The sequence below is a fragment of the Lissotriton vulgaris genome, chromosome 3_1, assembly GCF_964263255.1.
Source record: "Lissotriton vulgaris chromosome 3_1, aLisVul1.2, whole genome shotgun sequence".
NCBI classification, from domain to species: domain Eukaryota; kingdom Metazoa; phylum Chordata; class Amphibia; order Caudata; family Salamandridae; genus Lissotriton; species Lissotriton vulgaris.
Window position 1 is genome coordinate 850642599 of NC_141689.1, and position 17609 is coordinate 850660207.

At 45.2% G+C, this 17609-nt stretch overlaps 1 long non-coding RNA gene across 1 annotated transcript in view; it reads left to right on the forward strand.

The window, feature by feature from the left end:
* Positions 1-14094, forward strand: part of LOC147727112 (uncharacterized) — a 262087-nt gene extending 247993 nt beyond the window's left edge. Inside the window, exon 4 of the long non-coding RNA XR_015309457.1 lies at positions 13667-14094. This is a non-coding gene — a long non-coding RNA (uncharacterized LOC147727112). The remainder of the gene's footprint in view (positions 1-13666) is intronic.
* The last annotated feature ends 3515 nt before the right edge of the window (positions 14095-17609 follow it).

A 17609-nucleotide genomic window follows, 5' to 3' on the forward strand; every position in this document is an offset into this window, starting at 1 on the left:
TCACCACGGCTACCTGAAACTATTGCCATGTAGCGACATATTGTACATACATCACACAGGGCAAAAGTTTTTGGTGGTAGGCCACATTAAGAAGACAGCTGTTATTTAGCATTATTGTTAGCTAGCGGCAGTTCTTGTACATTTACCCCGCAGTGTCATTCAAAGGGTGTTGCTTACACCCCCCTCTAAATATGCATGTATATAGGAATGTGTGGTATTTGTATAGTATTAACCTAGCCAAAGGCAATTAAAGTTTGATCAGGGTCAAGGGCAAGTATACAATCAATAAGTGCTTCGAGAGGCTAGTTAGTGCCTCTTTGTTTAAAGGAGTGAGCTTTAAACTCTTTTCTGAAATGTAGCACATTTGGAGCAGTCCTTGTGTATACCATTATGTTGTTCCAGATACTGGATGCTCAGGGTTAAGATGCTTGTTGCTTTGTTTTTACATTTTTACACTTGGTCTCAGCTCTCATATCGTCCTTACTGTGGGTGTGCCAAGGGCTACCATACTGAGTTTGTCAGCCATATTAAGCACATTTTAATTTGAGCTAGTGGTTGTTGGTGGGGGTCACCATCACTCATTTTTGGAGGCCAGCACTTATTTTTCCTTGTCAGACATTTCCTGAGAGCAAAAGAAAGAACACCACACATACAGAAAAGAAGGAGGAAGAGAAAGCAGGAACTTGCATGAGAGAGATTAAAGAGCAGGAATGGTCTGGCACTGGATAAAGATGCCTGAGGTATGCATCCTTGGATTTTCGGCTCTGACATTTAATCACACAGGCCGTAGGCTTCTGAGCAGCACATTGGGCACCCTCTCTCATTATTTTACAAATGAACCCCTTTGCTGCTAGGTCTCCCCACCCCCACCCCTGTGTTGAGGCATTTATTGGCTATTTTGGGTGGTTCATGTTTCAGCCCCTGTAACCAAGCCAAATTAGTGTCCTTTTCCTCCAGAATCTTTATGATTCTAAAGGTACCCAAGGTTTGTAGATTCCCCTGGAGGGAACTGAGAAATTAGCTAAAATACATCTATTTAGAGTGAGACCCCTGATCCTGGTCACTAGCCTGCTCTTTCCCCACAGCTCCGCACCATCGACGCTGCTGCTGTGCACCTGCCTCCTCCCACGAGGGGTTCGAGGCCACTGCTTGCTCCGGCTCATCCCTCTGGGTGACAGTACTTAAATGTTATTTCTGTGATTGCTGTATACTGTTGGTTTAACTGCTTGCATTTCCCTGCCCCGCTGTACCTGCTGTGTGCCCCTTAGTTTTTTTCCTCCTTGTGCCCCCTGTTTTGTTTTCCCTTGCTCTGCCGCTGCTGCCCCTGCAGCACCCCCCTGCTCACGCTCGCTCTCGCCTCCAAGCTCATCGTCCCTCCCCTATTTATTGTCAACCCTCGCTTGACGTGCCCAGAGGGCGCGCCTAAGGCAAGCCCGTCTGCGCCTGCCCGCGCCCTGGCCGCGACCAGCACCAGAAACCCTGGATCCTCATCAATCCATCCCTATGACACCTACACCCTCCTCGCTATCAACCCCAGAAGACACACAGACTGCAAACTGACCTCATCAAACATGACCCACCATCAGTTCTCATGCCTCGGCTGCCGCCGGACCTTCACCACCACTTCAACCAACACCACCTGCACCAACAACGATGACACCCTAGCTGCATCCTCCTCAGTGTGCTTCCGTACACAAGCATGCCTTGGAAATCTGGAACCTACTCGACTCTCTTTCACCCAATGTTGCCTTCTTCACGGAGACCTGGACCAACGCCACCTCTGCCCCGACATCAACACTACCATCCCGGACGGCTACAAGATCCAGAGGAAAGACCGCCCCAACCACCTGGGAGGAGGCCTTGCCATAATCCACAAAAACACCCTCTGCCTTACCACCTCCAGCAAGACCCTCCCCTCTGCCGAACACCTGCACTTCCAGATCAAGACCCGCCCCAAGACCACACTCCCTGGGCCACTTATATACAGACCCTGACCCCGAGCACCCTTCGCCACCACCATCACCAACTTCATCGCACCCCACGCCATCGCATCAACGAACTACATACTCATCAGAGACCTCAACTTCCACCTCGACAACCCCAGCAACCCCAACTCCACCATGCTCCGCGACAACAAAGCAAATATCGGACTCAACCAACTCATCAACACATCAACACACAGGGCACGGCACATCCTCAACCGCATCTTCACTGCAGGAAACAGCGTCCACTTTACCCACACAACGTAACCTCCCTGGACCGACCACCACTGCGTCCACTTCACCCACAAAGCACCTAAACCAGCCCGCGCCCACTACAAAGGAACTCGAGGAGCAAGATCACCAAAGAACAACTGAACTCCACCCTCTCCTGAGACAACCATATCTGGGCTTCCTACGCAAACACAGCAGCCAGAGAACTCCACAGGTGGATCTCCAACTGCGCAGATGAGCTCACCCGCTATGAAACCCCGGCAAACAACGCACCAGGAAAGCCGCCTGGTTCACCACCAACCTCCAAGAAGCCAGACACACCTGCAGATGCCTGGAAAAGAACTGGAGGAATACCAAGACAACTGACAGCTACTCAACTTACAAGAATGCCATGACGGACTACACAGCCAAATCAGGACAACCAAAAGAAACTTCATCCACAACAAAATCTTCACCAACTCCACCAACTCCAAGGAAATCTTCAATGTCATCCAGGAATTCACCAACCCACGCAGCAGGGAAATCATCCCATCCAAGGACCTCTGCAACAGGCTCAGAACCTTCTTGCAACTCAAGAGCTGAACACTCTACGACAATTTCACTGACCACCCACAAGACACCTCAGCCAGCTCTTTGCCTCTCCAAGACACCAGCCAGCCCACCATCTCCAACTGGACACCGCCACGACAATGAAAGGCATCTACTCGTTGGCACCCACCGACCCCTGCCCCCACACATCCACCACAGAGCCACAGGCACCATCGCACCCCAACTACAGCACACCATCAACACCACCTTCAAAACAGACACCTTTCCAGATAACTGAAGCGCACCAAAGCAAGGCCCCTCCTGAAGAAACCCACAGCGGACCCCACTGACTTCAAGAACTATCAACCCATCTTGCTTCTCCCCACTCTGGCATCAACAAGTCCCTAATTCAGAAACTGCAAACAATACAGAACACCACGGCCAGATTTATCCTCGGAACCCCCACCACAAACACATCAGCCAACACCTGCGATGACTCCACTGGCTCCCTGTGGAGAACAGAGTCACCTTCAAAATCTTCACTCACACCTGCAAGTGCCTACCCAACAACGGACCAAAATACCTCAACGACAGAATAAACTTCTACGTACCCAAAAGAAACTTGCGATCAGCAAACCTTGCACGGGCTGAAACCCCTAGTATCCACAGAGCCAGATCAGGTGGAAGATCGTTCTCCCACATCGCAGCCAAGACCTGGAACAAACTACCGGCAGACATCAGATGCACCCACCTTCCCTGAACACCTTAAGGAAGTCCCTCAAGACCTGGCTTGGAGCAGTGCACCCCCCCCACCCCCAGCACCTTGAGACCCTCATGGGTGAGTGGTGCATTTACAAATCCCTGATTGATTGATTCATATTTTTATTTTTTGGAGATAGATGGGAAAAAAGTGCTGCAGATGAAAGTGTTTTTTTCTATGTAAAAGGTATCAACAAATGGATTCTGCTGCTAAAATCACCCTCTTCTCAGCTTTCAGGAACAGGCAGACCTTTTTCAGAAAAACAAAATGTTTGGCACAGTTTTGTTATTTTTCTGGGACATAGCCTATTTTTTGTCCTTTCAACCTCTTTCCAGTTAGTGGTAGTAATGGGTGTGAAAGCAATAATGGATCCTGAAAAATATACATTTCTGAAAAGTAGATAAAATTCTGAATTCAGTAAGTGCTCTTTTTTGTAGATCCTTCAAGTTTTTTTTTATAGAAACTAACAATTGAAATAAAAAATATTGAAATTGAGTTGAAAAAAACAGCCATTGGTGCCAACTTTTCACATGTAACTTCTTAGAATGGCAGATTATATAAAGCAATATAACGGTATGTCTGCTGTATTGTTCTGATTGTGGAGTTATATGGGAATAGTAGGTTCAACAAGAACCAGAGTTATCCAATGCCAATAACTGAGCCGCGTCTTGACATGTTTTTTTTTTATTATGTACTGGGTATATAGCAATTCATTTGGTAAAATATTAAGAAAAATAGGTACCAAGGTAACCTATACATATCCAAAATGGGAACAAATAATAAAGTTTAGAAGCAGTGGTTATTTGCACATCTCTGAAATTGCAGGTACCCATACAAGTATGTGAATTAGAGGACATTTTTTAAAATGACTTCTTTTTTAAACATTGACTTACATTTAGAAGACAGAAATTAAACGCTCGCAATAAAAATGGTACCTCACTTTTGTGGGGAGGTCTGGTGCCTGTGACAGGAAACAGCCCAACACGCAATGTGGACAGATATTTTTCCAGTGAAACTGACCCTTTTTTTGCAATGTGCCTAGCTCAGCCGGCACCTAGTGCAATCTAGCAAACTTCTACTTTTTTTAAACTAGACACCCAGGGGAATCTAGGATGGGGTTGATGTGTGTGGCTGTTACTAGGTTCTGTTACCCAGAATCTCTTGCAAACCTCAAACTTTGGAAAAAAAATAAAGCATTTTCCTCATAATTCTGTGGTGGAAAGTTCTGGGATCTGTGTGGATCCACAAACTTCCGCACACCCAGGATTCCCCCCCAGTGTCCAGATAAAAATTGGTACCTCACTTGTGTGGGTAGGGCTAGTGCCCGTGACAGGAAACGCCCCAAAACGCAATGTGGACACATCACATTTTTACAGTGAAAACTGACCCTTTTTTGCAATCTGACTAGCTGTGAAATTTGGACCCTAGCTCTTCCGGCTACTAAGGAAACCTAGCAAACCTATTTTTGTAAACTAGACATCCAGGGAAATCCAGGATGGAGTGACTTGTGTGGCTCCCACCAGGTTCTGTTACCCAGAATTGCTTGCAAATCCCAAACACCTTTTCCTCACATTTCTGTGGTGGAGAGTTCTAGAATCTGTGGGAAGCAACAACCCAAGTCTGGAGTCTGCAGGTAGCCACAAACGTCCACCCAGGAAGCATTTGCCCACGTTTCCCAATAAAAATGGTACCTCACTTATCTGGGTAGTCCTTGTGCCTGTGACAAGAAATGGCCCTAAACACACTGTGGAAACTTCAAAATTATCGATTACAAAAAGTCCTTGTTTTGCGAGGGAGTCACCAGTGTTTTTGGTCCCATGGGAAAACTACCAACCCCAGACATTTCTGAAAGCTAGACAACCGGGGAGTTGTGTGGATCCCCCAAAGTTTTCCTACCCAGAATCTCCTGTAAACCTACATTTTAGCTGAAAAAATCACATTTGTCTCACATGTCTGGGTAGGAAAGTTGTGGGATCACCTGGCTGACACAAATTTCTTACCACCAAGCATTTCCCCAGGTCTCCTGATAAACATGATACCTCACTTGAGTGAGTCGGCCAAGTACCTGCAACAGGCAAGTGCCTCAAACATATTGTGGAGACATCATAATTATCACAAAACAACCTGGTTTTGCAAGTGGGAGCACATGGGTTTTTGGCCCAGGGCTCGGCAGCAATGTAAGTAAACTTTCCAAACCCATAAATTTCTGAAAACTAGACACCCTGTGGAATCTAGAGATGCATGGTTTGCATGGATCCCTCAATGTTTTCCTACCCAGAATCTGCTTCAAACCTTAAATTTATCTAAACTAATATTTTCCTTATATTTCTGTAAAGGGATCACCGCGCTGGCACAAATTTCCTACCGCCCAGCAGTCCCCTTGGTCCAGATAAAAATGATACCTCACTTGGGTGGCTCTCCAATGCACAATTGCCCAAAAAAGGATTTTTAATAAAACATAGTGCTCAGATTTCACTGTGCTATTTCCTCAATCTCAAAGTTGTTTCCCCTTCCCAGTTGCAGGCCCTTGGCCCACCCACTCAAGTGTAATATTATTTTACCTGGGAGACTGAGGAGAACGCTTTGTGGTAGGACATTTGTGCCAGCACGTGATCCCGGAAAGAAATGTGAGCAAAATTAGATTTTTTTAAATTTGAGGTCTGCAGGAAATTCTGGGTAGGTAAACATTGGGGGATCCATGCAAACCATACCTCCCTGAACTCCCCGTGGAGTCTAGTTTTCAGAAAAGGCCTAATGTAAACACACAAGGGAAGTACCATTTTATTGGGAGACTTGGAGGAATGCAGGCTGGGTGGAAGCTTGTGGCTCCTCGCAGATTCTACCATCACAGAAATGCGAGGAAATTGTGGTTCTTTTCACAAAGTTTGAAATTTACAAGGGATTCTGGGTAACAGAACCTAGTAACAAAAGTCTCCCCATCATGGCTTTCCCTGGGTTTCGAATTTGCAAAAAGGTACAGGTTTACTAGGTTTCCCTAAGTGCCAGCTGAGCTTGTGTCCTAAATCGACATCTAGGCACATTGTGAAAAAAAGGTCAGTTTTCAGTAGAAAAATGTGATGTGTCCATGTTGAGTTGTGGGACTTTTCCTGTTGCTGGCACTAGACCTACCCACACAAGTGAGAGTGAGGTACCATTTTTGACTTGGCAGAACGCTGGGTGAGTGGAAGGTTGTGGCTACCCACAGATTCCAAAACTTTCCATCACAGGAATGTGAGGAAAATGTGTTGTTGTTTACAAAGTTTGAGGTTTGCAATTGATTCTGGGTAACAGAACCTGGCGAGAGGCACACAAGTCACCCCCATCCTGGATTTCCCTGGGTGTCTACTTTTCAAAAATGTATGAAGTTGCTAGGTTTCCCTAGGTGTCAGCTGCACTAGAGCTCAAAATGGACAGCGAGGCACATTGCAAAAAAATGTCAGTGCCTCGTGGGTTTACTACCACCCGGAGGGGTCATATACGGCCTATTGCCCTGATATGCCCCCAAGAGGGGCAAAAAGAATTTGGCAAATTCTTGGGGGAGTAGGGACATTGGTATACCCATTCCGGCCATCCCCCACCCCCACATATAAAAAAACTGCATAATCACTGCCACCTAGTGTAGGGTTACCAACTGGCATGGTGCAAATTCAGGATGGTCAGTGTAAAAATTCAGGACAAAGCGTTAAAATTCAGGACAAAAATTCAGGACAGAAGGTCAAAATTCAGGACAAAAATTTGGGACAAAACATACGTTTTACAGACATATCGGAGGAGGTTTCACACAAAAATATAAGTAAGTAAATAGACAACCAAAACAAATAGAAGTCAAAATAAGTTTATATAAGGTTGAGCCAATCGTGCACTTCACATTTTTCAGTATGCGCGCAACTTCGCAAAGCGTCATCGGGCCCTTTCTGCAATCAAGATTTGTGCTAGTAACAATACAGATTAATAAATAGTATTTTTTTATTTGTATGTTGAAATCAGTCTTTTAAATGTACAGTGAAAACGCTGTTAGTTATTTTATTTTTATATTCTGCAGCATGGCGCCAAGACAAAATCAGAATGCTTTGCCATAGACAGTCCCATGTAGGAGAAGGCACACCACATGCTGTCACTACAATTGGGCCCATTGTCATTCTATAAGTGCTAATCAGCTGCACTCTCAGAATGACAATGGGTCACTCCACAGTCTGCACAAGGGAGGTCCGGGAGGGGCCTCTGCAGGCAGCCTCTTCAGTTTAAAAGATAACTGCGAGAGGCCCAGAGTGAAAACTTTTAAACTCACGGGGACTCTCGTATGGGAAACTGAATTCCTTACTCGGGTTTCCCATTTCGATTTTAGTATGATGTCTGCCTGAGATCTCCAAATTACGGACGCCTTGTGGACATCATACTAAAATGATGGACGGTCCGTGAAATTTACAGACGGTTGGTCACCCTAACCTAGTGGGCTCTCTGCCCCCCTGGTGGGGGCAAATATGGGGCTATTGCCCCGATCTGCCTCCTGGTGCGGCAAAAAAACCACTGGAAATATGAGATTCACCCCTTTCCAATGATACCACTCCCATGTGTTTAGGTGCTCGGGGGATGAAATAGCACCGAAACATTTTCAATGTAAAGACGTCAGCCAACCAAGCGCATGATCGTCATTACATTGAAAACAAAAGAAATACCTCAGTAGATTAGGGTTATGCAAAAGAAACAATTGATGGACGGAATGCTGGACAATGTAAACATTCATCCCTAGTCATAAGGATCTGGGTTAAATGAAATCCATCCTTCTTTTGCTCTCCACACCACCCCAGTTTGGACCCAGCCTTATGCAAATCAGTCTTGACCCTGTCCCTTGATGAAACAGACCAGCCCGAACTGCCAAGCCAGATCCTCCCTGGATCGGAAACAAGCATTCTAGGACCGGTTTCAGTGCATCACCCTTCATCAGCCAGGCTAGCTTGAATCCAGTGGTGTAGTGAGCATGGGACCCACGTCTGGGCATACCCTTCCCACTTAGGGTAACATATGCAAAAGAAACAATTAATGGACAGAATGCTGGACAATGCAAACATTCCCCCCTTTCACAAGGATCTGGGTTAAATCCATCCTTTTTTTGCTCACCACACCACTGCAGTTTGGACCCAGCCATATGCAAATCAGTCTTGACCCTGTTCCCTGAGGGAACAGTTCAGCCTGAACTGCCAAGCCATATCCTCCATGGACCGGAAACAAGCATCCTAGGACCGTTTCAGTGCATCACCCTTCATCAGCCAGGCTAGCTGGAATCCAGTGCTGTAGTGAGCTCTTCCCCACCACCTGAGGCAAAAAATGTAAAGGAAACTACTCTGCTGATTACAGCAGAGGGATTTCGTTCTAGTGTGCATATGATGTAGTGGTTCTGTCATGAGCACACACACACTGGGGCTCATGACAGAACAATTCCATCATGAGCACCGAAGGGGTTAAGAACTGGTCAGACAGACAGGGGTGCATGTTGTGCCCTGTAAATACTCTAGCTGGTTTTGAAAACAGTGAGGGACAGTAGGGTGAGCTAGTGGAGTTCTGCCAAGAGGGGGTGCTGTGATCAACTTTCTTTGTGTCCAGGATGAGATCTGCTGTTCATTAAGTATACATTTAAGAGAGGCCACATTGGTTTCTGGCAGGCCATGGACAAGGCATTACCACCAGAGCGAGAGTTAGATTAGAGAACCGGTGCAAGGCTGTTTATGTTGTTCTTGGCAATGTGTTACTTGTGAGTGAAATTAGTGTCCAGGATGAATCCAGGTGGAAATCCTTGTAAAAATCACCACTTACCTGTGCAAACTATAGAACAACCATCTTTAAGGTCCTTGCATCCAAGATGTCCTCTAGTCCAGTTCCCGGGAAAAATCATGCAAACAAAGGACAAAAGAGACAAAAGCTTAGTGATAGCATGTCAGCTATAAAACAAAGATTGCCTTTTGCAACACACAATGTTTTAAAAAAGAGTTTGATTCTTTTGAAGAAAACTTCTTGAGTTGAAAAGGAACTAGCTCATCTAGAAAAGGAACTCTGTATTAAGGGAAAACTCTGAGATTTAATGTTGAAATACTACTAAGAAAATGCACCTACATTTTCTAAAAGCACTAAATGACCAGGGAATTTACATTGCAATGTGTCAAAGGATTGTGAATGTATGATTTCAAGTAAACATAACTTGACCAAAATTGAGCAAAGGATCTCTTTTATCATTATTAACAAGACACCAGATATGCAGCTTTGGAATCGTAAAAGATACCCACTTTTAATCATTGTGAAGGTAGAATTTGAATGCGATTCTGACATGCTCATGTCAGTAGTTTGATTGATACTAAACTATGGTCCTTATTTTATCAGAAACTCTGATGAATAAAGGAAAGGATCAACTTTCCCATGTTGACAGCCCTTCTAAAGTTTGCTACATGAGGTCTCCATTTGCCTCAACAGGCTGAAAACAGTGGGGACTTTGTGACATCATGTAGGCAGGTCAGATTCCGCATCGTTCCCAGAGGTCTTCCCAATAAACTTGCCAGATTGAGTTGTACATTATACCTGTCAGTCACACCAGTGAGAAAGGTGAGTGATGTTATAATTAGCATAACCAGTTTTATCCGTGACACAATTGTCTTTATGCTTCAATGTGAATTGAAGTCAGATTGATAATCATTCAGAAGATGATTGGTAGTGATGAGATATTAGGGGTGAGTATAGACTGCATTTTCAACAATCTTGCTTATGGCGATGAAAAGTAGGTGAGTGATTGGCCGATACTGTAGGTTTCTTTAGGAGTGGGAAGATCTGGCCAGTTGTGAGAGTTTCTGGTAAGCTACCTTCAATGAGAGAGGCGTTGAAAATTTGGAGTAGCGGTGGGAGGACCTTTCTGGAGGCAGATCTGTTTAAGACAAAGATAAGGTATCATCTTCATATGAGAAGGCTTTAATGGTGTTCAGTATGTCGGCAAGTTTTGCATGTTGGTGAGACTTGCGAGAGAACCGGTTTTGAAGGATATCCCCTGCAGGATGCCAACAGAAGGGTTGGGTCTAAAATGGCAAGCAGGCTTGGTGCTGTTCACTTTACTGTTTTAGTAATCCAAATTTCAAGGAGCACCACTGTCCTTCTGAAGCTGATATCGACTCCCAAATAATCATGTCAACTCTAATCTCTTAGAGAGACCCACAAAACATGTGGTTCTCAATTTTGGAAGAGACTGCCTAGGTTTACTACCTTTATGCAGTCTTGCAGTGGATATGTCTAAACATCTTGGAGCCTGGGATATGATGCTAGATGACCCAAGTTTCAATTTTAAAGGGTGTGTCATAGAGTTGCACTAAAAGAAAATATAAGAGATCAAACTCACATTTAAACATTGATCTGGTACTCACTGGCAGGCACACAGCAATATGGAAGTCAATAAAAAGACCACAAAAGACAACCAATGGATCTGAGCTAGATACATGTAAATACCATCCATTGGATATAGACATTGACAAAATAAAAAAGTTGCCGGTTTAAAAAAACTTATAGAAAAAAAGCGTTCAAATGACATTTCGTCATTTTCTCTTGTTTATCACTGAAGATTGATTTATTGCATTATTTATATTGTTTTTATACATATTTAAATTTCACCACAAAACAATCTAGAAAAGTAATTGTGTGTCTGTACCTAGCAGGAACACTTGAAACTTGCCAAGTGGAATTCTTTTGCGAACCATTTAATGAGTGCTATAATTCTACAAATAATAATGAAATTAATTTGTGCATTTACAGATGTGACAAATACTGTGTTTAGCATAAACTAATCAACGTGTTAATTAAAAGTCGCAAAGCCAGCACAACACAGTCTGAAGCATTACCACTTGAGCTCATTTATGTCTCTACGAAACTGATATTCCTTTCTAAAATTTGATAAGGTTAATCACTCTTTTATGCATGATTCAATAATGTTCAGTGGTTTATTATTTAAGATGTAAATATCATTTTCTGCGTAGAACACTTCAGAGTGAAATTAATGGGAATGTTAATGTAAGCATCTTATATACAGTTATTTTGCCTATGTTTTCAAAACATTATCCCCCTGCAGATCTTTCAAATGATTCTATGATTTAAAATATACTCTATAGTTCTTTGTGGACTTTTTTGACTAAACAATTGAAATACTTTAATGCACTTTGTACACATTTCTCATTTTCCCATTCACAAAACCTAGTGCAAAATCTACGTGCATGGTCGTATGTCTGTATTTCGGTTACATTTCTGACTACTGTGGAATTTACAAGAAAATCCCAGAACTCCTCCTGGTAACCTAACAAAGTTGCAGATACCCTGGAGTACTTATGTAATTCATTAGGAAATCACAGTTACACTTATGCATAAGTATCTCAAAGGGATAATAATGATTCCTCATGGGAAGAAACATTTCCCTACAACCACTTCAGTTTTGGAAGTGTTCCCTCCTCCTTCCCACATGACCTGGTGCCATCAACATTCCAGGTAAGGTACTAATTGAATAGGTCTCCTAAGCAGGTGTTCTGATTCTGTATTCTTTATTGTTTCAGTAACAAAAATCATTGTGATCACATCCTTAGAAACAAATCAGTATATAAAAGGCACTAACCCATTTCCTTTACACAATGAACACCTACAAAATAGAACATGTCTATGATTACATGCCATACAAAAATTTTGAGGCCACTTGTAAACTTCTGATAAATGCAGCAACAATATTAGCACTAACAATTTACAAATACATTCAAAGATATCAATTAAAAACACCTACCTTATTAAACAATCTGCAATTAGTCTATAAATCCTGATAAACAGAAGCTGGATCATTATGTTTCAAAGTGCAAATGTGAGGTAAGGTATCTCAACATATTTTTGTGTGTCAATTTTATGGATTAGGAAAGCCCTAGATAACAGGTTTTAAAAAATATATTGATATACCTTAGGTCTCCTAAGTAGTTCTTGCATGTGCCCAAGACCCCTTTTCACCATATACAGAGTCATCCATGGTGTCAGGGATTAATGCCCTTATTTCTGTCTGAAGATTGTTCAAGGTTCAATCTTTTAAAAGGATCCCCCAAACATAGCATTTTCCTTTCTTTGAATATTGTTCATTAAACATGGCACAAGCAGCAATTATTCCTATTAATTACAGACAAGCAGTAACAACAATGTTACAACAACAAGGGTTCCGTCTTACAGGGGGAGATGTTACCTTCGTAGTAGAGGCCCACGAAGTATACAAAACAGAGGTATTTTATTCATGGGTCACTTTTCCTGCACCAGATGTCTATACACAACAATTTCATACATACACTCAAGCAGCAATACCAACCTAACATAGTGGAGATTTAGCAATACCACTAACATTTCAGGAAGAACAAAACTGGTTCCAATGCATCCTACCAGATCCTCTAAACAATGTAAAACTGGGACCCCTCAGCAAAGAGGGAGCAGCCTGGTCAGTTCTAGCTGGCTATACACCATACCCAACATTAGCACCATTATTGGTTGTAGAGCTCTGTGCTCTGTAATCAGGTCTAGTCAGACTACATACACGTTTAACACAGTGTGTTATGCGAAGCAATAACAGCAATGCCTGTGAGGACTGTTCAAGCTGTGCAGCCACAAATAGCCTTGCCTGCAATTAGTCCAGTAACTATGAACACAATTATGGGTAAAGTTCCAGTCATATGGAAGGAAATTCCATTACAGATTGCACAAAAAAACAAACCAGCATGAAGCAGCATTTCCCTAAACGGGACCCCAAGATAAACATAGAATGCTCATAATGTGCCTACCATTAGGGATAGTTACCCCAGTAGAAGAATGTGACACCTGCTGCACAGCTCTTGCTGCCATCTATACCATAACATATGGTACACAATCTATTGTTGTTTTACCTGATGTGCTAAAATAAATTGAAAATTAAAATGAGGCTGACCCTGCCCTGGATTTGGGGATGACATTAATTAGCAACTATGCCACAGTGCTGGGACAAACAAAGAAATAAAGAAAAAATATAACATAAGGTGGATCTCCACGATTGAAGTCAACTGAAAAATGTTATAATCTGCGTAACAATGATTCACTTTAACAGCCTGCTGGGGATCAGTATACTGATACACGTCCTTCTTGTCCCTTTTAGAACTTACCCAACAAACGCTCAGAGAGAGGAGGACGATCAAATTGCAGGCACGAAGAGTACGTGAAACTTGACAAAGGACTCACGAACCTCACCTGACATCATCATAAAAAAGGAAGAGAAACTTCTACAAAATAATCCCAGTTCGAAAAAAAGAAGAAAGTGGCAGATATTTCTACCAAATATGCCACACATATTGAGGACATAACTTTGGAACAAGATGTGGGCACTGACACTACTAGACAGCGCTGCAGAGGTCACAATGGTTCACTAGACTCTTTAAGACTGTCTGATTGGAAGAGCAATGAATGAATGTATTCAAGTTGAAACACCAAACCAGTGGGTTAGCCCTCAGTCTGCTTGATTTGAACATCCAAACTGAGGGTGACATCTGGCATACTATTAAAGTAATGTTCTGAGATAATTCAACCAACACTTATGACATTCTCTTTTCTGAAGTGGTTTGACCACCAGAGTTTGTTTGAAAACTCCCACAGAGGCGATACATAATGTCAAGTCAAGTCAAGTCAATAAATTTATATAGCGCGCTACATACCCGGAGGGTCTCAAGGCGCTTGAAGAAGGGTAAGGAATTACTTGTCAAATATCCACGTTTTAAGTTGCTTTCTGAATGCTAGGTGGTTCTGGGTAAGGCGGAGGTGAGTGGGAAGTGAGTTCCAGGTTTTGGCTGCCAGGTAGGAGAAGGATCTACCTCCCATGGTGGTTTTGTTGATGCGAGGTACAGTGGCAAGGGCTTGGTTGGAGGATCGTAGCTGGCGGGAGGGGGTGTAGAAGGACAGTCGTGTGTTGAGGCATTCGGGTCCGATTTCGTAGAGTGCTTTGTGTGCGTGGGTTAGGAGCCGGAAAGTAATCCTCTTATTGACGGGGAGCCAGTGGAGGTTTTTCAGGTGACCAGAGATGTGTTCATTACGCGGGATGTCTAATATGAGCCTGGCTGAAGCGTTCTGGATGCGTTGGAGTTTTTTCTGGAGTTTTGCGGTGGTACCGGCGTAGAGGGTGTTTCCGTAGTCCAGTCGGCTCGTGACCAGAGCGTGGGTGACCGTTTTTCTAGTTTCGGTGAGGATCCAACGAAATGTTTTTTTGAGCATGCGAAGAATGTTGAAGCAAGATGAAGAAACGGCGTTGACTTGTCTGTTCATCGAGAGTGAGGAATCCAGGATGACGCCCAGGTTCCGTGCGTGGTCCGTCGGGATGGGTGCTTTTCCAAGGGCCTCTGGCCACCAAGAGTCATCCCAGGCAGAGGGGGAGGTGCCTAGGATGAGGACTTCTGTTTTGTCTGAGTTCAGTTTCAGACGGCTGTGCTTCATCCAGTCGGCTACTTCTTTCATTCCTTCATGCAGGTTGGTTTTGGCAGTGTTAGGGTCTCTGGTGAGAGATAGGATCAGTTGAGTGTCATCGGCGTAGGAGATGATGTTGAGGTTGTGTTGGCGTGCGATGGCCGCGAGGGGGCTCATGTATACGTTGAAGAGGGTGGGGCTGAGTGAAGATCCTTGTGGTACGCCGCAGGTGACTTCAGTGGCCTCTGACTTGAATGGTGGAAGGCGAACTCTCTGGGTTCTTCCGGTGAGGAACGAGGTGATCCATTCCAGTGCTTTTCCTTGGATTCCGACATTTCTGAGGCGTTGTAAAAGGGTGCTATGACAGACCGTGTCGAAAGCTGCGGAGAGGTCGAGGAGGATGAGGGCGATTGTGTCTCCATTGTCCAGTAGAATTCGAATGTCTTCTGTTGCTGCGATGAGGGCGGTTTCAGTGCTGTGCTTGGCTCGGAAGCCGGATTGTGAGGAATCGAGGGATTTGTTGGTTTCGAGGAATGCTGCGAGCTGGTTGTTGAACGCTTTCTCGATGACTTTGGCCGGGAATGGAAGGAGTGAGATAGGGCGGTAGTTTTTGAGTTCGGTGGGGTCAGCTGTGGGTTTCTTCAGGAGGGCGCTGAGTTCGGCATGTTTCCAGCTTTCCAGGAAGGTTGCGGAGTTGAGGGAGCAGTTGATGACGTCTCGGAGGTGCGGTGCTATAATGGAGTCTGCTTTGTTAAAGATGTGGTGAGGGCATGGGTCTGTGGGGGATCCTGAGTGGATAGAGTTCATCAGACGGATGGTGTCCTCAGTGGAGATTGGCTTCCAGTCATTGAGGATGTTCAAGGAGGGGTGGGGGTCCTGCAGCGGGTTGGGTGGGTTGGTCTTCGGGTCGGTTGTCGAAGCTGTTGTGGATGTCTGCAATTTTGTTGTGGAAGAATGAGGCTAGGGAGTCGCAGAGGGCTTGAGAGGGGGCGATGTCGTTGGAGTTGGCTGAGGGGTTGGTAAATTCCTTGACGATGTTGAATAATTCCTTGCTGTTGTGGGCGTTGTTATCTAGTCGGTCTTTGAATGCGGCCTTCTTGGCAGTCCGGATCAGTTGGTGGTGTATGCGGGTGGCGTTTTTGAAGGCGTCCTTGGTGCTGGTGGTTGGGTCTTTTTTCCAGGCCTTCTCAAGGGAGCGAGAGAGTTTCTTGGATTTCTTAAGATCATCGTTGAACCAGGAGGCCTTCTTGCTGCCTAGTATGATTTGTCGTTTTTTCAGTGGTGCTAGGATGTCGGCGCTGTTGGATAACCATTGGGAGAGGTTAGTGGCTGCTTGGTCGGGGTTTGAGGAGAGGGCTGGGGGGTTTAGAAGAAGCGATGAGGAGATCTGGTCGATGGTGATTTTGTTCCAGTTTCTTTGCAGGGTGGGTTGGGGGTTGTTGTTGGATGTGGGCTTGTTGTAGGTAAAGTGAACGCAGCTGTGGTCAGTCCAAAGGAGAGCTGTGGTGTGGCTGAAGGAGACATGTTTGCTGGAGGTGAAGATAGGGTCGAGTGTGTGACCTGCGATGTGGGTGGGGGTAGTGACAAGTTGTTTAAGTCCGAGGTTGGCGAGGTTGTCCAAAAGGGTGGTGGTGTTGCGGTCGTTGTTCTTTTCAAGGTGAAAGTTGAGGTCTCCCAAAGGATGTAATCCTCGGAGGGGAGCGCGTGTGGAGTGATGAAGTCTGTGATGTCTTCACTGAATTGTGCGCGGGGTCCTGGTGGCCTGTAAAGGAGGGTGCCTCTGAGTGTGGTCTTGGGGTCGATGTGGATCTGGAAGTGAAGGTGTTCAGTGTTGGCGAGATTGACGTCTGAGCTGGTTGAGATGCGGATGGATTTCTTATGGACGATAGCGATGCCTCCTCCTGTGTGGCCGGTACGGTCCTTGCGAATGATCTTATAGCCTTCCGGGATGGCAATGGTGATGTCTGGGGCTGATGTGGCCTTCATCCATGTTTCTGTTAGGAAGGCGACGTCCGGAGAGATGGTGTCTAGTAGAGTCCAGAGGTCGATGGCGTGCCTGTGGACTGAGCGGGAGTTGAGCAGGATGCATTGTAGTTGGTTGGGGTCGGATATCTGTTGTGTGTTCGTAGATGAGGAGTTGTTCTTGGTGCCGTCGAACTTGCAGGAGTTGCAGGAGAAGGGTCCATGAGTGTGCCCAGGAGCGGCTTGGACGCAGTTGGGGGAACGGCCGGGGTTAAGGGCTAGGAGGGTGGAGGCATCGTAAGTAATGCGGGAGGGGTGGGCATTACGAGGACCAGGGGGTCTGGCGCTGGGCGCGGTCCAGGCGCGGACGGGCGTAGACGGGCTTACCTTTGGCGCACCTTCGGCGCGACTGGGACGCTGCGCGAATCTACAACTGTCATAAGTGGATGGAGAGGGGGGAGGGGCGAGGGGTGGTCAGCAGGGAGGCGGGAGCTGGGCGGGGACTGGTCGGGGAAGGCACAGGAAGCAAACAACAACAACAACAGCAATCCCAAAATGGCCTCAGCCGATATCTAACCAGAATGGGGCACAGAAGTCGAATAGCGCGATCTGACCAACAAAGGCACCGGTGAGATCAGGCAGATAACAGCGACAGCAGCGCTACAATATTCTAGATGCCAGGCGAT